The following is a 20,560-nucleotide window of genomic DNA, read 5'->3' on the forward strand; positions in this document are numbered from 1 at the left end:
AGGACTTAATAAGCCAGAAGGTAAAATCTCTGGCCAGTTCAAATTTGGCTGGGGTATCGGACCGATGCTCCATCGTGGTCTCCATCAAATTGTGTATCGGCCCAGGTGTACTCTGACCATTGACTATCAATGGTTCTTCATGCTTTTTGGCTCTATTTCTACTTAAAACTTTAAAAGATTATGGGCCAGATGTAGGTAATTCCGATTTACCGACTCTTAAATACCGAATCATACTGATTCGGCATTTAAGAGTCAGTAAATCGGAAGGGGGCAGATGTAGGTAATTCTAATTTTAGAATTACCGAATCTGTATGATTCGGTATTTACCGATTCAGTAAATACCGAATCGGTATTGCCCATTGATTCCTATGGGCCATGAAGCCCATAGGAATCAATGGGAAATACCGAATCGGTATTTACCGAATCTGTAAATACCGAATCCTGCAAGGGGGCAGGGGGTGTCACTTTTACACCCTCTAGCACCCCAAGTACAGGCTTGTGTGACATGTGGCACACATACATGCCCTAAGGGCATGTCTGTGTGTCACATGGCACAGATGTGCTGTACACCTGAATTCGGTATTTTATCACCCAATCGGATTGGGTGGTAAAATACTGAATTCTGAAGGCCTGTAGCACTGTAAACAGTGCTACCTACATCTGGAATTTACCGAATCGGTCAAATTACCGATTCAGTATTTTACAGAATCTGTAAATTTACCGAATCGGTAAATTTACCGAATCTGTAAAATGAAGGGCCCTACATCTCAAAATCCAATTACCGGTCGGTAACGGCCGAATTCGGCCGTTACCGACTGGTAATTGGCGACCTACATCTGGCCCTCGGTATTTTACAGAATCGGTAAATTTACCGATTTGGTAAATTTACAGAATCTGTAAAATGAAGGGCCCTACATCTCGAAATCCAATTACCGGTCGGTAACGGCCGAATTCGGCCGTTACCGACCGGTAATTGGCGACCTAAATCTCGCCCTATATCTCTGGTACCCTTTATTGCATTTTTTGTCGTTTCGGTGTCATTTTGTTGATTAAATGTTACTCTATGTTACTAATTCGGTTTGGGATTTTTAATGGTTTGCCTTTCAAGGTTATTACTGTTTTGTCACTGAATAAATACTTTACACATCTCTCAGAGTTAAGCCTGTAATTTCTGTGCCATAGCCTCTAGGAGGTTGAGTTCAGGTTAATTTAGTGACTTTGAGGGTCGACCCTGTCAAGGGTTGTGATTGATACTTTAGGTGGGCTGTCTCCCAACCTAATTAATAATTTAATGTCTTACAAGGAACAAAATAAATGTGAGGGATCAGCAGCCCTGCTCAAAGCGTGGTAGGCTGGCTGGAAAATCAGAAGGCGTAGAAGAGTTAAAATAAAAGGTTTAGGGGGTTACTGGTAGTTTTATGTATTGGTTTGACGACAAGGGCATAATCTGCACTGCCAAAGAGGGCAGTGGATGCAAGGTTTTGGGTGTACCATCTCTCCCCATTAAGGCCATGTTTGAACAATCTCTCGCGCGAGTTCCTGTTGAGCATAACATCCCACAAAACCTGACGCCAAGAGCAGCTGACACTTTCCTTTCTTGAAGGTTTTGCAGCTCAGAGACAGGCAGACTGATCTGATGTTGCCGCACTTCCGTTTTTTTGTGTTTTTCCCAACCTTAGACTCGACGCCCCTGTGAGGAGCAGCTGTGGCCGGTGTATAACCGCAGCGCCCTAGGTTGTGTAACTGAAATGGGGGTGCCTGGTTGGCAGTCAGGAAGCGACAACACAGGGCAAACGTGACCTGCCTTAGACAGCGTAGCTCCGTGCTTTTAAGACATGTCACGTGATACTGCTAAACCACAATCTGAACAAAACATGGAAGCAGAAAATGACCAAAAAGCTGCATGTGAAGATTGACGCCCTCAATCGAGTTACTGATGGAACTTTCTCCACTTTAATTAAACAACCTTAATAACACAATCAGAACATTTCATGGAATTCCGCGCGCACAGGATACAGAATAAATACAAAATCAGTGCCCTGCAGGCAGCTGAATAGAGCACGTTTGGCCGCAAAATGGCGCATGTTCTTATGAGGAGATGTTATCAGATGTGTCTGTTGAACTTTGAAAGATCAAAAAGGCCGGATGAACCAGGGCAATGTGTCATCCTGACAGCCTGACCCTTCAAAACGATCCCCAGGCGGTGTGAGGGGAGTTTCACGGTAGAGGCAGTTAACCGCAGAGAACATTTTTAAAACATTAACTGAATGGTGCACTGTGTAACAGTATTGCGACCAGCATAACTGGTGAAAGGTCAAGGTATCAGAAGCAGGTTTGAAAAGGCACCGACGACCGCTCTAGCCCTTTAAAACCCCTATGAATAAGCCAGCAAGCCAATCATCCTCGGGCGTGCTTCACTGAGTTGCAGAGACAACGCGAGACCAGGACATTCTCTCTGGTCCTGTCTTTAGCCAGGAACACCTTCCCAGCTCACAATGTTTTGGCTTTTGCGTTGTGCTTCCTTCATGCTGTGTGTCCCTTCACTTATAATGAGAAGAGCTAACTGCAAGTGCTGGAAAACCTTTGGAGCGCTGTACTTGCAACGATCAGAAAATCTTCAGAGCGCTGTACTTGTCGTGATCAGAAAACCTTCAGAGCGCTTTACTTGCAATGATCAGAAAACCTTCAGTGCGCTGTGCATGCAGTGATCAGAAAACCTTCAGAGCGCTGTACTTGCAATGATCAGAAAATCTTCAGAGCGCTTTACTTGCAATGATCAGAAAACCTTCAGTGCGCTGTACATGCAGTGATCAGAAAACCTTCAGAGCGCTGTACTTGCAATGATCAGAAAACCTTCAAAGCGCTTTACTTGTAATCATCAGAAAACCTTCAGAGCTTTGTACTTGCCATGATCAGAAAACCTTCTCAGCGCTTATATTTTCCGTGATCAGAAAACCTTCAGAGCGCTGTACTTGCAATGATCAGCAAACTTTTAGAGTGTTGTACTTGCCGTGATCAGAAAACCTTCAGAGCGCTGTACTTGCCGTGATCTGAAAACCTTCAGAACGCTGTACTTGCCATGATCAGAAAACCTTCAGAGCACTGTACTTGCAATGATCAGATAACATTCAGAGCAATGTACTTGCCGTGATCAGAAAACCATCAGAGCGCTGTACTTGCCGTGATCTGAAAACCTTCAGAGCACTGTACTTGCAATGATCAGATAACATTCAGAGCAATGTACTTGCCCTGATCAGAAAACCATCAGAGCGCTGTACTTGCAATGATTAGAAAACCTTAAAAGCGCCGTACTTGCAATGATCAGAAAACCTTCAGAGCGCTGTACTTGCAGTGATCAGAAAACTTACAGAGCGCTGTACTTGCAATGATTAGATAACCTTCAGAGCGCTGTACTTGCCGTTATCAGAAAACCTTCAGAGCGCTGTACTTGCAGTGATCAGAAAACTTACAGAGCGCTGTACTTGCAATGATTAGATAACCTTCAGAGCGCTGTACTTGCAATGATCAGAAAACCTTCAGAGTGCTGTACTTGCAGTGATCAGAAAACGTACAGAGCGCTGTACTTGCAATGATTAGATAACCTTCAGAGCGCTGTACTTGCCGTTATCAGAAAACCTTCAGAGCGCTGTACTTGCCGGGATCAGAAAACCTTCAGAGCGCTGTATTTGCCATGGTCAGAAGGTTGTATTTAAATTATCGAGTGCCCCCTCAAATCAGATGACATTTACAGGAAATAAACATTATTTATGCAGCTCACACCGAATTGCGTCTTGATGATTGGATACATGGTAATACTGGGCTATATCCAAGCAAACTACATCAAGCAAGGAGGCAAATTAATGTCACAGGGGCATATTACCAACAAGTAGCGATATTTATCGCTAAACAGGCTTAGCGGCGGCAATGGTCCCCCTACCATTGGATAACATGGCTAAGAACTGGTCTGAGCAGGCGTTAGTTTTTGGCGATAGCGGGAATATTTCCATCGCTACGCCTGCCTTGCTAATAGGCGATAGCGACGTTAGCGACTGCTTTCAGTCGCTAACAGGTTGGGTACTCCCACTTTACATGTCATTAGCTATAAATATCGCTAACATGCAAAGCGCCCCAAAACGCTCGCTATCGCATAAAAGCTTAGAGGCCAAAAACGGCCGCTAAACCGGCGATAATTGCCTATCGCCGCCCTTGGTAATATGCCCTACAGTTTTTAAGATTAAAGACCACAGTCTCTTCCGAAACACACCTGGGCCTCAAATTTCCAAGGTAAATATGTCTCAATATGTGAGGTCCAGAAGGCTAAGAACTCTGCCATCCGGGCCTAGGTCGAAATCTACCTGTCCCAACACCTCAACGCATACAAGCCTCTTCAATTGCACGACAGGAGGCGGGAAACTGTACTACGTTCCATGCTCCTGTGCAATAAATCATCGCAGGCTAAGGGACGATACCTGCGGACAGGGCCAGCTTTAGCACTGGTGGCACCCGGTGCAACAATATTTGTTGGAACCCCCTCCCCCATCCATGGTGCAGGGGGTGACCACCTCCACCATGGATTCCCTCACCACCACCCTTTAGCAGTGCCTCTCAAGGCTCCATAACCACTTTCTTTCAGAGGCATTTAATTAGTTATGTAGCGCCACTCATACCAATGTAGAGTGTCAGAACACTTTGCATCACAAGCACATCACACAGAGACAATCAATCATGCATGTATAAATCAGTGTGTAGGAAATGTTACATAAGCCAGAGAACTTTCTAGGTGTAGGAGTCAAATGACATCCATACTGGTAGGCAGTATAGTTATCTTCAAATTTTTATTGTTATATGGAAATTGCTGGAGGCAAGGAATACGGCAGCAGGTGCTTCTAAAAGCAAGATAAACTTACGAAAAATGGCACCCCCTGAAGCCAGCACCCGATGCAGTGGCACCGGTCACAGCGCCCTAGAGCCGGCCATGTCTTCAGACACTTTTTATAAAATATACGGCCAGGCGCTGTAGAGGGGCATGGCTCCTGTGCTGCCGGTCGAACTCTGAGGCCATCTTTTTTCTGGGAGCCTCATACATGTTTTCATCATGGATAGCCCCTGAAACTGCTCCTCCTTAGGTCTCCAGGTTATGGCCTGAAGAATTAACTCAGGCTTTTCTCTTGTATTATACTTCCCCACATGAAAGGTACCCCTAGGATACAACTTATGCATGATATTAACCACATATACGGTTTTCTATGGGCTAGTTTTTAATTGTATGTTTTTATAAGCTGAAACAATAAAAGAGTTAGTTACCCACCCAGCAACACTCTCATTAAATGCCAGTGTCATCTCTAACATGCAGAATAGCCCTCCAAGCAGGAGTTCATCTCCACCTATCGGTTCTTTTGTGTTTATATGTGTCAAAGAAACATGCATTACTGATGTCTGTCTTGTTAGGTCGAGTCTAGGCGCTGCTCTTCGAGGCATGCTGTATTCAGGTATGGACTTGCTCTGCTCATTCTCCAACCATATTTTTCATTGGCGTGTGTCAATGTCCACTGTAAAAAGTGGCTTTTCTATCGGTCAATAGACTTAGTAGTCCCTCCTTAGTACCGCCTTGTCCTATTTTGTAACCTGCCATGAGGACACCCTCTGCGCACTCTCAAATAGCTTTGTCCTGCCCACTGTTGCAGTCAGGACACGCTCTTTCCTATCTCTCTTAATGCTTTAAAAAAATCTTTATAGCATGGGCACCAAACGCATTTGCAATGCAATAGATCTTGCATTTGCGAGAGTTTAAGCTATTGGCATTGTAAAGGACAATGCCTTTTTATTATCTGTTTCAAAAACAACACATAAATAAAAGGCATTGTCATTTACAATGCCAATAGCTCAAAAGCTCGTAAATATGAGACCTATTGCATTGCAAATGATTGTTTTTACTCTGTATTTATGAACGAAGCTTGCACTGCTACTGGCCTTGCCGTACTTGTGGTTTCTGAATGAAGCTTGGACTGCATCTACCACTCCTGTTCTGCTATATTAGTGGTCATAGTAAAGTGCAACAACCCTGCTTAGAAATTCTGATAGTCCTTGTTGGATTTGGCTCTTTTTGCAGGATCATCCCTGAACTTTTTGCCTTCCTCCTGGTATTTGTTCTGACCTGGTGTTGGTGGTTTTAGGACTCTGGGCACTTTATCACTGCTGCCCAGTGTAATGTGCATGTGCTCTCTATGGTAAAACATGGTAAGATTGGTCTACACCTGTTTGGCTAATTTAATTTACCTATCAGTTCCCAGTAATGTGGTATCTCATATACCCGGAGCCGGTAAATTAAATACTACTGGTGAGCTTGCAGTGCTGATTGAGCCACCCACCAAAGTAGCCTTTCAAACCTGTCTCTGGCCTCTGCCATTGCAGGGCGTGTGCATGCAGTTTACTGCCGCTGTGACGTGGCACATAAAGTGGGTGCCACATCTGTGACTCCCCTTTTACTACATATCAGTCACCCCTAAGGTAGGCCCTAGCTAGCCCTGTGGGAATGCTCCGCTGTAGGTAAAAGGTAGGACATGTGCCTTAACTGCTTGGCATGTCCTGCCAGTGACAAACAGCCATTTTGGTTTCTCACTACTGTGATGCTGCCCTCTCATAGGAACGCATTGGGGATCCCCTGATATGTGCTTCAGTGGTAATTCCTGACCTGAGGGGAGTAGAGGGCTCAAGTTCGGTATGTTTGGAATAGTGGTAATACATGCTGCGTAATGGTGTGCACAGATTTATTATCACTATTTTAGAAATGCCACTTTTAGAAGTGGGAATCTCTGTGTGCTATATGTCTTTGTGCGTGCCTGATATGTATTGCATGTCTGGCTGCATTATCTGCTAATGCCAGCTTGTGCTGAGAACTTGTTCTCTGGGATTAGTCTGATGTGGTGCAATCAGAACCAGCCCTCAGCACAAAAATGCCGCCTAAGGAAGACAGAGGGTAGCAGAGAAAATGTAAGGATGACTACTCTACTCCCAGGCCTTTTTCAGGATTGGGAGTGAGAGAGATAATAAGAATGAATTCCGAAGGTGAGAGCAACCAAGGCCCTGTTATGGGGTAAGTCTTAAGCTTGGTAGCCTTTCATGATCTTTAGGGCACCAACTCTGACAGCGAATTAAGAGTGATATCCATAGACACCACAGCCAATGCCATAGACAAGTCATTTGCAAAACTGTAAAAAAATGCTAGTAATGGGCAAGAGAACTGTGGGCTGGAGTCCTCAGACTGACCTGAATTCAAGACTACTGCCATCTCCCAGTTCTCCAAGTCTCAAAATTCTCCCCTTGAATAATGTTAGGATGCTCTGCAGGTGGCCAATGTCTAACTTTTGGGTGTTCCATAATAACATTTAGGCAAGGAATCCCTGTGTGATGTAATAGAACAGTTCCTAGATGAGGATGTGATGTCCTCTGGTTTTGGTCCTCAATATACAAAGAGTATCGCCTTCCTCTAAAGCAAGTGGAGGCCCTAGAAGCAACGTGATTGCGAAGCCGGACAATGGTTGGCATTGAGAAAGGTCTGTGAAGGAGTTGAAAAACAAATGAGAGATGACTATGGCTGGCAAATGTATCCTGATATTCCTGATTGTAGCCAGGCCACGCAGAAAAGTTCACAAAAACTGCAGTGTATCAAAAAGAGTGGATTGCCATGGGCCGATAGACTTCTCTATAGCACCATTCCATGTAAAGGATGTTTTTTGAAGGGAATTACCATGTCTTTAAGCAACCTGAGGCAGGTGTATCTGTTCTGGAGGCGAGTTGAAAGGACTGGAAACTGGCATCACACAGCTGATTATAAATGTATTCTATATGTGGTGTTGGAATTGGAGCTTTGTTCTGCATGATGTTATAGATACTTTTTATTTGGCGGGAGGAAGGATAGTGGATTTTATGCAACAAGCACTGTATATTCCTGGATAGATTTTGGTGTTCTGTAGTTTCCCTTTGCTCCCTGCCGTCCCGCATTTCCCAGGATTCGTAAGGCATGGAATTATGTAAGGTGCTTCTTAGGTGGGGTTAGCGAGAGTTGGCTACAACAACCTAACAATGTTTCTGGATACTTCTTGTGCTGTCCGTGAAATTCCTGAGTTTTTCATCTGTATGCTTGACTTCAATATGTATGATTTAATCCATTATAAGAACAGAAATTGCCCCAAAAGACTTCAATTGAGAAAGGATTATTATAATCCAAGGCCTGAACTTTGCCAGTAACTTCCCCAGGCACAGACCTCCCACATGAAGTTACACATGACACAACAAATGATATCCTCAATTAAACCACTGGTGTGATCACATAAGCACATCCCTATTATCATCGGTGGTTTCATCACTCAAGTCATTGCGGACCTTGGGACCTAAGGCAAGACATCTCTAAAACGTAAACCCCTCTAACTATGGTTGCTGGTCACAACCAAAGAACAAGCCCTGTGTGCTCTGGGCAAGCAGAGAAGAGCTCAGGGTATTTTCTAAGTTCAGGTCTATCTAGCCCTACAAAACACAATGGGTACAGTCTTCATCAGCTCCCATCAGTGGTACCCAGTGATCCCTCTCCAGTTCTGTTGGTCATGCTGTGCACTCATTATGTTTTTAGTGTTCTACTATGCAATGTGGTGTGGAGACAAGTGAGGCATCTCTGGGCTCAGGGACGGGGAAGTGGTAGAGAAGAGAGGGGTTGTTCCATCAGCAACAATTCCACCAGTCCTTGGGTGAGGCCAAGAGCGGGGGCTCCATAGTAGGTTTGTGCTCACAAGGAGCAAAGAAAGAACAGGCTGTTGGTGGGGGCTTCCAAGTACAGTGGGTCTGCTCCCAGCCACACGGAAAGATTAAAGTCTGACACAAAGCTGAATCTGCAGCGGGCTACTGGTTAAATCTGTGGACATATCTCAAGACCTGGCTCTTCGGCTGAACCCCAGCACCTATCAGGACTTGCAGCCCCCCAGCGCCTTGAGACCCTCGCGTGTGAGTAGTCGCGTCTATCAAATACTGATTGATCTCTTATTGTGTCAGCTCCTCTGATGCTGCTGTACCATAATACAGGGAAAACACCCATACTTGACACAGGTTATACTGAGGAACATTGTTGTAGTGCAATTTCATATGGACATTAATCTTGATCAACAAGTGCAAAAGCAGTACTTGTACCAACCAGAAATTATTTTTTGCGTTGGGTATTGTGGGCACCAGTTTTAGTTTTCTACCTGAATAGCGAGGTTTTAATATTGGCATGCCTAATGCTGTAGCCAAAATATCTACTATCACTCTAACTTGAAGGTAAGTATATAAGGGTAAGTATAGCCTTTAAATACTTACCTCCACATTTACTTACCTTGATGAGATATATATATATATATATATATATATATATATATATATATATATATATATATATATAATATATATATATATATATATATATATATATATATATATATATATATATATATATATATATATATATATATATATATATTACCTACTGGCGATAGCCAGTAGGTATATATAGTTAGGATTTTTTCTCTATGGGACTTTTGAAAATTCTATGCCTAATAACTTTGGCGTTTGTGGACGGAATTGGCTGAAATTTTCAGGAAAATGGCACATTTTGTTTCTGAGCAGCTCCTGGAAATTTGGGGGGGTTCGTCAAGGGGGGGCCGAGAAAAAAGGGGGGTCCCAAAACGCGTTTTTCCCATGTTAATTTCCATAGGGCGGTTGGACTCACTTTTAGCTCGAACGGCTGAATGGATTTGCACGAAACTTGGCAAAATTGTAGGGACTGTTAGCCCGATGTGCCTTTGCTAGGTCTCAATATATGTGCTCCAGTAGTTTTTGAGAAATTAACGTTCAAACCAAGATATATATCTGTAACAGCGCTCTGGGCAGCGATCCGGTCCGCTTACTTTTCGCTTATCGGAACTTTGCGCGCAGAAAGCTGATTGGCTCTCCGGTGTCTGTCAACATTCTAAACAGTCCGGAGCGGACGCCATCTTGTCTCTCGGTAGGATCGAGAGAGAAGAAGAGGTGGAAAACGAAGGGGGAATTTAATGAAAGGGGGCAAGGTATCCCCCTCTTGACCCCCTAGGAATGTTGTTGGGGTTATTAAAGGGTCCCGTGGGGAAAATAAAAAAAAAATGATTTTTCACGGTAGAAGCGCGGCCGCGAACTGGTAGCGAAACGGGAATTCGCCATTTTGTGCTTCGTAAATTAAATTACTAGTTATAAGTGGGTGCGGGAGACGTATCCTAATCCCCTATGTTTCCTGAGGGTGGGTGAGGAGGCTGATATATGTTGATACATCTCTTCCAGCGGCTGTGCGTGAGCTTTTTTTTTTGCTGCGTGACAGTCCGGAGCGGCCGCCATCTTGTCTCTCGGTAGGATCGAGAGAGAAGAAAAGGTGAAAAACTAAGGGGGAATTTAATGAAAGGGGGCAAGGTATCCCCCTCTTGACCCCCTAGGAATGTTGTTGGGGTTATTAAAGGGTTCCGTGGGGAAAATGAAAAAAAAATGATTTTTCACGGTAGAAGCGCTTCACGGGCCGCGAACTGGGCCGCAAACTGGTAGCGAAACGGGAATTCGCCATTTTGTGCTTCGTTAATTGAAGTACTAGGTATAAGGGGGTGCGGGAGACATATCCTAATCCCCTATGTTTCCTGAGGGTGGCTGAGGAGGCTGATATATGTTGATATATCTCTTCCAGCGGCTGCGCCATCTTGCCTTTTTTCGAATGCCACAATTTTGTCGTGCACGGCAGCCATTTTAGATGCCAGGCTGGTTCCAGGCTATCACCTAACCCTGCGGATGTAGTTTATGGCCCCAGCTGTAGAGAATTCAGACATGCCAATCCTCCTGATTCAGGCGTGTGAGTACTGATTTCAGTGCTAGTCTCCCGCCTCCCGATTTCTGCAAGCAAAAACCCGGGGGCATATTACGAACAACTAGCGATAATTTTTGTCTCTAACTTGTTTAGAGACAAAAATTATCGCCGCACATCGGCGATTTTTATCGCAGATAAACCTTGCTATTATCGCAGAAAAGTCAGCGATATTCATGTATTATCGACCTAATGCTCTTAGCCATGTTATCCACCTCCCATTGAAAACATGGCTAAGAACTGCTCAGGGCAGGTGTTAGATTTTGGAGATATTCGCGCTTAGCGCGAATATCTCCAAAAGTTGGTAATAGAAGGTAGCGATGTTAGGGACTGTTTCCAGTCGCTAACATCTTGGCACGCCACTTTGCATGTCATTAGTGATAAGTATCACTGACATGCAAAGCGGGGCCCAAGATGGTCGCTATCTCCTTTTAGCTGTCACTAACTGGTGTTAGCGACAGCTTGATAATAGGGAAATAATTTTATCTCCGCTTTCATGGTTTTTAAAGCCAAAAAAGCGGAGATAAACCCCCTTGATAATATGCCCCACGATTCCTTGGGGGTTTCAGCTGACAGGGCTTGGTATTGTGTAACATGGTAATTTTTCCATGAAACGTAAGAGGGTCGATGCAGGGGTTCTAGAAGAGGTGATAAACCATTTAAGCCTCATGAACAAGCGCATGGTCTTTAAAAGATTTGTGAAGTACTCGGGGCGGCGGTGTGTGTGTGCCCTCTTTCAGGAGCGGGCGGGGGGGCACTGCCAGCAACTTGCCAGGTCAGGTAGTGTTCAACACGTGCATCACCCTTTCTCTGCCTGCTATTGCGCTCCATGCTTCGGAAAGGTAAGAAAAAGAACGTGCATTTGAGTTTGAAATGTCCGATCCTGCAGCAGCACACTTCCAAAGCCCACACATGACAATAACCCGATTCAAGGCCCCATTCACCCGTTTTTAAAAAAATAGATAACACTCCAACAAAGTAAGGTTATAAAACTTTATTAACTACTAACTTTAACAAACGGAACAAAAACTAAAAACATTTAAACATTTCTCAACACAAAAAGCAACAATGGTTAGAAGCTGTCTTTTGTGCGAATAGTCCCAAGGCAGCACAACGTGCAGAGTTCTGGACGGCACCCAGGTGATGTCGCCTGGGTGCCGCACTGGTTTAGGGATCCTACAATGCTGCTCCGAAAATTGGCGTGGGGCGTCCCGGGTGGGGCGGGGGGAGGCCTCGTCAGTAGCGGTCTGTTGTGCGAATAGTCCCAAGGCAGCACAACGTGCAGAGTTCTGGACGGCACCCAGGTGATGTCGCCTGGGTGCCGCACTGGTTTAGGGATCCTACAATGCAGCACAGAAAAACAGCGTGGGGCGTCCCGGGTGGTGCGGGGGGAGGCCTCGTCAGTAGCGGTCTGTGTCCAGTGTCACATGGCTGACACAACATGTACGACAGGCACCCAGGTGATGTCCAGTAAACTGCCGCACTGGTTTTGGTATCCTACAATGCTGCTCCGAAAATTGGCGTGCGGCGGCCCGGGGGGGGCGTGGGGGAGCCGGCGTGAACGGGCCTCCCCAGGTGGCGGCCATCTAGCTGAGTTGCGCTCGCTCTTGCGGCCACAGCGTCTCGCTCACCATGTTGTTGAGTTGCTCCCACTCTTGCAGTGCAGCGATAGGCGGCTGCCACATGGCTCTTAAAATGGCGGACGGCTCCTCGGTTTTGGGCCTGGTCCACTGAAATGGCCCTGGGACACTTTGGAACTCGGACGCTTGCCTGCTAGGGCTTGGGCTCCATTCTCGAAAAGCGTCCCCTCAGCCGTGAAGATTGTATAAAAGTCTTGGGGGCCCCCGACTCCCGCAGGCTTCCGGTGGGGAGCGGCTGCCATGATTGCTCGCGTAATGACCACGACGGAGCCACGAGATGGTGGTGCTCTCATGCTGACGCCAGCTTCAGTCTGAATGATCCAGAAACAAGGTGGGGCTTTCATCGTTTGGGAAAAAAAAATGTTCTAAACCAATGAAAAGTGTTATTTTTAGGTCATATGACCAAGCCTTCCATCTTTAGGAAACCAAAAGTAAAATGAACCAATGAAAAGTTTTATAAACAAGTCACATGACCTGTTATGCGACATAGGGCTACAAAAAGCGTAGAAAATCCGTTGGCACGTGAGGCGGCGTCAGTAGCGGACCGATGTGCGAATAGGCCGAAGGCAGGACAACGCGCCGAGATCCGGATGGCACCGAGGTGGTGTCCAGCAAATTGCCGCACTGGTGTGGCCATCCTACAATGCTGCGCCGAAAGACGGCGTGTCCAGCTGAATTGCGGTCACTGTTGCGGTACAGTGACTCGAACGCGCCGAGATCCGGATGGCGCCGAGGTGGTGTCCAGCAAATTGCCGTACTGGTGTGGCCATCCTACAATGCTGCGCCGAAAGACGGCGTGTTCAGCTGAGTTCCGGTCACTCTTCCGGCACAGTGACTCGAACGCGCTGAGATCCGGATGGCACCGAGGTGGTGTCCAGCAAGTGTGGCTGCACTGGTGTGGCCATCCTACAATGCTGCGCCGAAAGTCGGCGTGGGGTGCCCCGTTGGCTTATGAGGTGATGTCAGTAGTGGACTGATGTGTGAATAGGTCGGAAGCAGCACAAGGCGCCAAGATCCGAATGGCAAGTCCTGGATGTTGAGTGCCTCAGTTGAGATTTCTGAGCAGTGCTTGTAGGACTGTCTGAAGCTTATTTGCACCTGCTGCAGCTTCACTAGGTCCGGCGGAACTTTTTGCCTTTTCCTTTCTGCTTCTTTTCCTACAATGCGTTTCATCTGAAGACACGACCAGGTCCCTGAATGTGTGCAGGGGGACGCTATTGATTGAATGAACGCGCCGAGATCTGGATGGCACCGAGGTGGTGTCCAGCAAATTGCCGCACTGGTGTGGCCATCCTACAATGCTGCGCCGAAAGTCGGCGTGGGGTGCCCCGTTGGTTTATGAGGTGATGTCAGTAGCGGACCGATGTGTGAATAGGTCGGAACCAGCACAAGGCGCCCTGCACTGTTGAGCCTTTTTCAATGTCTGTTTTTTGTTGTTTCCCCTCCATCAAAAACAAAACAAAAATACAAGGCGCCAAGATCCGAATGGCAAGTCCTGGATGTTGAGTGCCTCAGTTGAGAGTTCTGAGCAGTGCTTGTAAGACTGTCTGAAGCTTATTTGCACCTGCTGCAGCTTCACTAGGTCCGGCGGAACTTTTTCCTTTTCCTTTCTGCTTCTTTTCCTACAATGCGTTTCATCTGAAAACACGACCAGGTCCCTGAATGTGTGCAGGGGGACGCTATTGATTGAATGAAAATGGCGGCTTGACACAAAGCTGACTCAAGCGTTACTGTTGGTGCTATACAGACAAAAATTGGTTTTCAGTTTGTACATTCTTCAGGTTTTTTTTTTCCATCCAAGTCTGATTGAGAGTTTGTAGAAAAATGGCTTCAGATTTTCCACATACTACTCTTCAACATTCTTCCTAAATGTAACAATGTGAAACTCACTAGGAGAACGGCTGTTTCTGTTTCCTTTCAAAATGCTGCCACCAATATTTTCTGAATGGAAGACACCATCTTGTAGCATAAAGGGCCGAAAGGGGTTCTGGTCTGGCCGATGGTTGGTGGAGACATTTTGACTATATCTTGGACCTGCCCGGCCTCGCCCAAAATGGCGCCGGTATAAATGGGACTCGTAACTCTTTGCCCGCAAATGTATATCTAGAAAATGTTATTGTAAGTGGCCCTGTCGTATTTTAATTACAAAATGTACGTCCACCGATTCCGCAACTGTTAGACACCTTTGTTCTTGTCACCTAATGGCCCGCTCGTTACGTTCTTCTACAGTGTAAATGTCTCCTCATCATATACGATTTCAATTTGCTCCGTGGCCGGCCCACGTGGTTATAGGCCCGTATTTGTATACTGACATTTTCACAATAAAGGTTTTTAAAACAAAACACGGTAGTAGTATTTTCATTTGTAAAGTTTTTACTTTTAGTGACTGTTTTCGAATCAGTAAAAGGCAAGTGAAATAAAGCAGTCCAATTACATGACGGATAAAAGGTATAATATGTAGGAACGCAGTAAAGATAAATGGTCAAGGGCAGTTGTGTTTTTCATGTCTGCAACATAAAGTGATCGATAAGAATCTGATAATCAGGCGTATCGGCGACTAAGACAGCAGGCCGAATCTCTTTTACTAAACGGCTCCGTCATGGAAGGAAGAAACGCCCTTTTTCTCGAAAAAGGAATATATTTTACTTGCAAGACAGTTGTAAATTTTCCGGGAAAGTACATTAGCCTGGAATATTATAACATATGTTTGAAAAAAAAATATTGTTCGAAAATAATAAAAAGCGTAATTTTTAGGTCATATGACCAAGCTTTTCATCATTAAATTAACAAAAGTAAAATGAACCAATGAAAAGTTTTATTAACAAGTCACATGACCTGTTATGCTTACGTTACGCGCTGCGCGCCGCGCCTCGGATCACTTCCGGGTGCGCTAACGCGGCGTGTCATAAAACGCATTACGCGACAACGTAGGTCAAGAATATAGTCAAAATGTCTCCACCAACCAGCGTTCGGAACACAACCCCTTTCAGCAGTCCAAAAAGTTCTGTTAAATGACAACAGAGGGGACAGGCAACAAGAACCATCAGTCAAAGAGGGGAGGGCAAGTTCTTCTCTTCCGGGTCATGTTGGGGCGCTACCGGAACTGATCGAATTGGTAGTCTACAGTGTTATTGGATGTTTCAGACTAAAGCTGGCGTCAGCATGAGAGCACTACCATCTCGTAGCTCCGTCGTGGCCATTCCACGAGCAATCATGGCAGCCGCTCCCCACCAGAAGCCTGCGGGAGTCGGAGGCCCCCAAGACTTTTGTAGAATCTTCACGGCTGAGGGGACGCTTTTCGAGAATGGGACCCAAGCCCTAGCAGACAAGCGTCCGAGTTCCAAGGTGTCCCAGGGCCATTTTAGTGGACCAGGCCCAAAACCGAAGAGCCAGCCGCCATTTTGAGAGTCCTGTGGCAGCCGCCTATCGCTGCACCGCAAGAGCGGGCGCATCTCAACTACATGGTGAGCGAGACGCTGTAGTCGCAAGAGCGGGCGGAAAACAGCTGAATGGCGGAAGAGGCACAGTGTAGCAAAAGCGGGCGGAATGGCAACTAAAACGATAAAGGGGCGCCCCACTACAGCTTGTCTTCAGGTCAAACGGATTGTGGGACAAGGTCCAGAATTGAAGAGTCATCAAAAGGCAAAAAGTTCCGCCGGACCCCGGGAGCCGGCCGCCTATGTCGGGGGCGATCTCAGGCTACACCAGTGCTATAAGACTTGGGGAGGGTGTCGGAGCCAAGCGTCTTCTCCGAGTCCATGGCCATCACACCGCCCCTCAGGGGCCTCCGTCAAGCTGTTTAGGAAGGTAACATATCACATTGTTTTCTAATGCAGTCAGGTCCACAAACGACACTCACTTACTTTGAGAATAGTGAAGCTGCAGTAGGTGGAAATAAGCTTCAGACAGTGTTACAAGCGCTGCTCAGAACTCTTAACTATGGCACCCAACATCCAGAACTTATGCTATTTGAGAATGGTAGTGACATCGAAGCATCTCAGGGACCAAAACCATTAACGTACTTTCACGTATGAAAATCTTACTTGGGGAGGGGGCAGGAACGAAGCGTCCCCTCCCAGTCAGCGCCACCACACCGTATGTTGAAAATCTGAAGCCATCGTTCTACAAAGTCAACCAAACTTGGATTGAAAAATCTAGAAAAATGTACAAACTGAAAACCAGTTTTGGTCTGCATAGCATCAGTAACAACGCTTGAGTCAGCTTTGTGTCAAGCCGCCATTTTGATTCAACAAAGCACAGGCATTGAAAAAGGCTGAAATTCAGAACTCTAAACTATGGCACCCAACATCCAGGAGCTTGCTATCCGGATCTTGGAGCCTTGTGCTGTTTTCGATCTATTCACACATCGGTCCACTACTGACATCATCTTATAAACCAACGTTATGTAAATATTTTTTAATAAAATGTTTTACCCTGTTTCTTTGCTGGTGTGTTGTCTATATTTTTAATATTTGCATAGGGTTTGTCGTTATTTTGTGCGGGATGGGTGATGGAGCCGAGCTGTCTTGCAGCCCTCATGGTGTGGAGCTCAGTTCATCTCACTATTTTCGTATTTCTCAAGAAGGGTTGTTCCTAATATTTCTATTTTAGCGAGGTCAAAAAGAGATCCAATTAGTGGCCTACTGATTTTGCTCGATTACTTTTATTTTTTTACACGATTTTTCACTATCTGCAAAGACTAAACAGAGTATTGCGACTTTGTGCTTGTTTGTAAATAGAGAATGATCCAAAGAGAACCAATTCTAAAACAGTAAATGCTTGGACAACAATCAATCAAATGGAGAGACAAGGAGGCACGACGGATTACAACGGGGGTAAAGGCCTGCGTTAACTACCCTTCAGTATCTGCAAAGAGAGAGTACTACTAAGGCAAAAGAGGGGAGGGGGGGGGGCAGCGTTCAAAGCACATCAGCGTGCATAAATACGAAAATGTTTTTATCTATCACGTACTTGACATTTTAAAGCTTTTCATATTTGCTATTAAAAAACCAATGAAATTCACAGAAAAAACCATAGGTTATAGTGGATATATAGTTAGGAATTTGCATTTACAAAACCTTGAAAATTCAATGAAAAAACCATAGGTTATAGGCCATATATAGTTAGGAATTAGCATTTACAAAACCTTATTTTACTCGCATAAAACCATTGAAATTCCATATATAGTTAGCTAACTATAAGCGCTAACTATATATCGCGCACCCGCAATCCACTGCTGATGATGTCACATATTACATCATTCATGACATGGTCAGTGACATCACTGATGACATCACTGATGACATCTCAAATGACATCACTGATGACAACTCAAATGATATCAATGATGACATCTCAAATGACATCACTGATGACATCACTGATGACAACTCAAATGACATCACTGATGACATCTCATTTGTCATCACTGATCACATCACTCATGTGATAATACAATGAACCTCTTCAGACTCTAATATAACCTTACATACACTCAGTATAAACAGACACTCACAGACTGTCACTCATCCATGGAGTTACTCACACACCTAGTCAGTCATGCAAAGAATCAATCACACCTCCATTTCCTCAACTATACAGTTATACACATCTTACTTATTCAAACATATAATAACACATATTTACTCTCTTATATAATCCCTGATACAAGCTCACAGTGATCGATACAGCCACTCACACATTCACTGGCTCTTATGTTCAGTTATTTATATATCTCAACTCTCACATGTATTGTGTTTTACATACGTACTTACTTGCACATGTAGCAATGAGAAATCCATTCACTCACCAACACACCCATGCACAGTCAACCGCCCATATAGCTGTTTCCACATGCACTCTTGAACTCATACTCCTAGTGAATCAACTGCTTACACATCTATGCACAGAGTCACGCACCTCCCAGCCACCCACACACACACTCAGCCTCCCATTCAAATATTTGGGCAACCAATCAATAACCCATATGGCCACTCTTATAGCTACTGATCAACACATGCAGCAGCTTACACAACAACAAACATACTGATGCACGAATTAAGACAGTTTAGTCACTAACCCATGTACTCAGTGAGACACATTTAATCACTCACTCATACAGTCAGTCATGCACCTACTAAATTCTTCATCCAGACACTTATACATCCACTCATTCTTCAATATGTGAAACATATTTAAACTTTACAGACACATACAATCACTGGATGTTGTGATCAGTGATGTCATCAGTGATGTCACTGACCATGTCATGAATGATGTAATATGTGACATCATCAGCAGTGGATTGCGGGTGCGCGATATATAGTTAGCGCTTATAGTTAGCTAACTATATATGGAATTTCAATGGTTTTATGCGAGTAAAATAAGGTTTTGTAAATGCTAATTCCTAACTATATATGGCCTATAACCTATGGTTTTTTCATTGAATATATATATATATATATATACATATATATATATATATATATATATATATATATATATATATATATATATATATATATATATCTTCAAGTTATGGTGACATGGAGTTTAGAATTTGCAAAATCCTACTTAACTATGGACTCCTACCTTTTCGACAGAATGGTAATCAATATTTTGGCAGATGGATATTGTGTCCTTGCTATTCTGACATACAACCCTAGTTTTTAGGTTTCGCCTGCACAGCGCTTGCACTTAGCTTGAGAAATCTACTATTTTAATATAAAATTAAAACTGACTTACATCCCGCCTTCTTTCTTTCCTGGCTTCTCATTGTTCCTGTACGTGCCACTTACCTTTCCTCCATTTCTTTTGGCTGTAGCACATGTTCCTGCATTGACCAATGCTTGTTCCTTGTTTCCATCTCTTATCAGTTTCCTGCCTTGAAACTTTATGAAAATATAGTTTTGCCTTTGGCTCTTGCAGCATATTTATATAATAATGTATCACCCGGAGAGCTTACATGACTTGCATAGAATCGGAGGATGCTGTGCAGCACCCCCGAGACTCGAACCAGGATCCCCAGCTCTCGAGTCAGCAGCTCTGGCCCTTGCGCCACATCCTCCGCAGTCCTTTGTGATTTGTCAGGCAGTTCTTTGCTTCTCCCGGACGATGATTGATGACAACACCTCTTTATTCATTACAAAGGCGAAACCGATGCATTACCAATGCATGTTAAACTATATAATCTGGCACAGCTGCTGAAGGCAGAAAAGTGAATGGAAGTGCGTCAATGTATTCAGGTAAGACATTTATAACAAATATGTATACAATTTCCGAAGTCATGTATTGGCTTGCAAAATTCTAGTGCTCAAAGTTTGAAAGTAAAAAAAGACTTTTTGGTAAAAAACATTTGAAAGCCAATATTTTGCCAGAGAGCATTTGCACCCACATTGCACTGGTAGCTCTGTAAAAATGTATTATGTCAGTAAAAAATGCATGACACCAGTTTATCAGTATGCTGTCAACCCACTAAAGTGAGTTTGGCTAGGTTGTCTGTCTAGACATAAGATAATTGATTGTCGTGCAGGAGGTTCTCAATTTAAGATGTTTGGGTTTGTTCAAGGATATGTCACAACACGTAGAAAACAGCGCCCTTGGTAAAGGATATGGCTTCTGAGAATACACTGCTCCATTATAGGGACTGCTACCAAAGGTGAGGTTTGCAATGCCTTGCTGGGTTTCCGGTAGTAGCCACTGTCACCCAGACTACCGCCAACCACAAAGAAATGCTTCAGGCAGCTTCTGGAAGAACAATGATGCTTTTCACGAACGAATGGCAACCTTTTCCTGTCAGACCTGAGGTCATAACTGATGCGCTTCCAAAAACCTGGGAAATATACCTAATATGTGCGAAAACATTCCTTTTCTACGCCCTTTTGTTTGTCCCATTGTCAACCGCAAAGCCTTCTATGGGAGAAAGTGAGGCGGACAGGGGGCTGATATCACCTGAGTTATATTTTCGAGGTATCAGATGTTAGGGGGTTTTGGGAGTCCACCTCTTAGGAAAATGATA

Source organism: Lissotriton vulgaris, chromosome 9, assembly GCF_964263255.1.
Source record: "Lissotriton vulgaris chromosome 9, aLisVul1.2, whole genome shotgun sequence".
NCBI lineage: Eukaryota > Metazoa > Chordata > Amphibia > Caudata > Salamandridae > Lissotriton > Lissotriton vulgaris.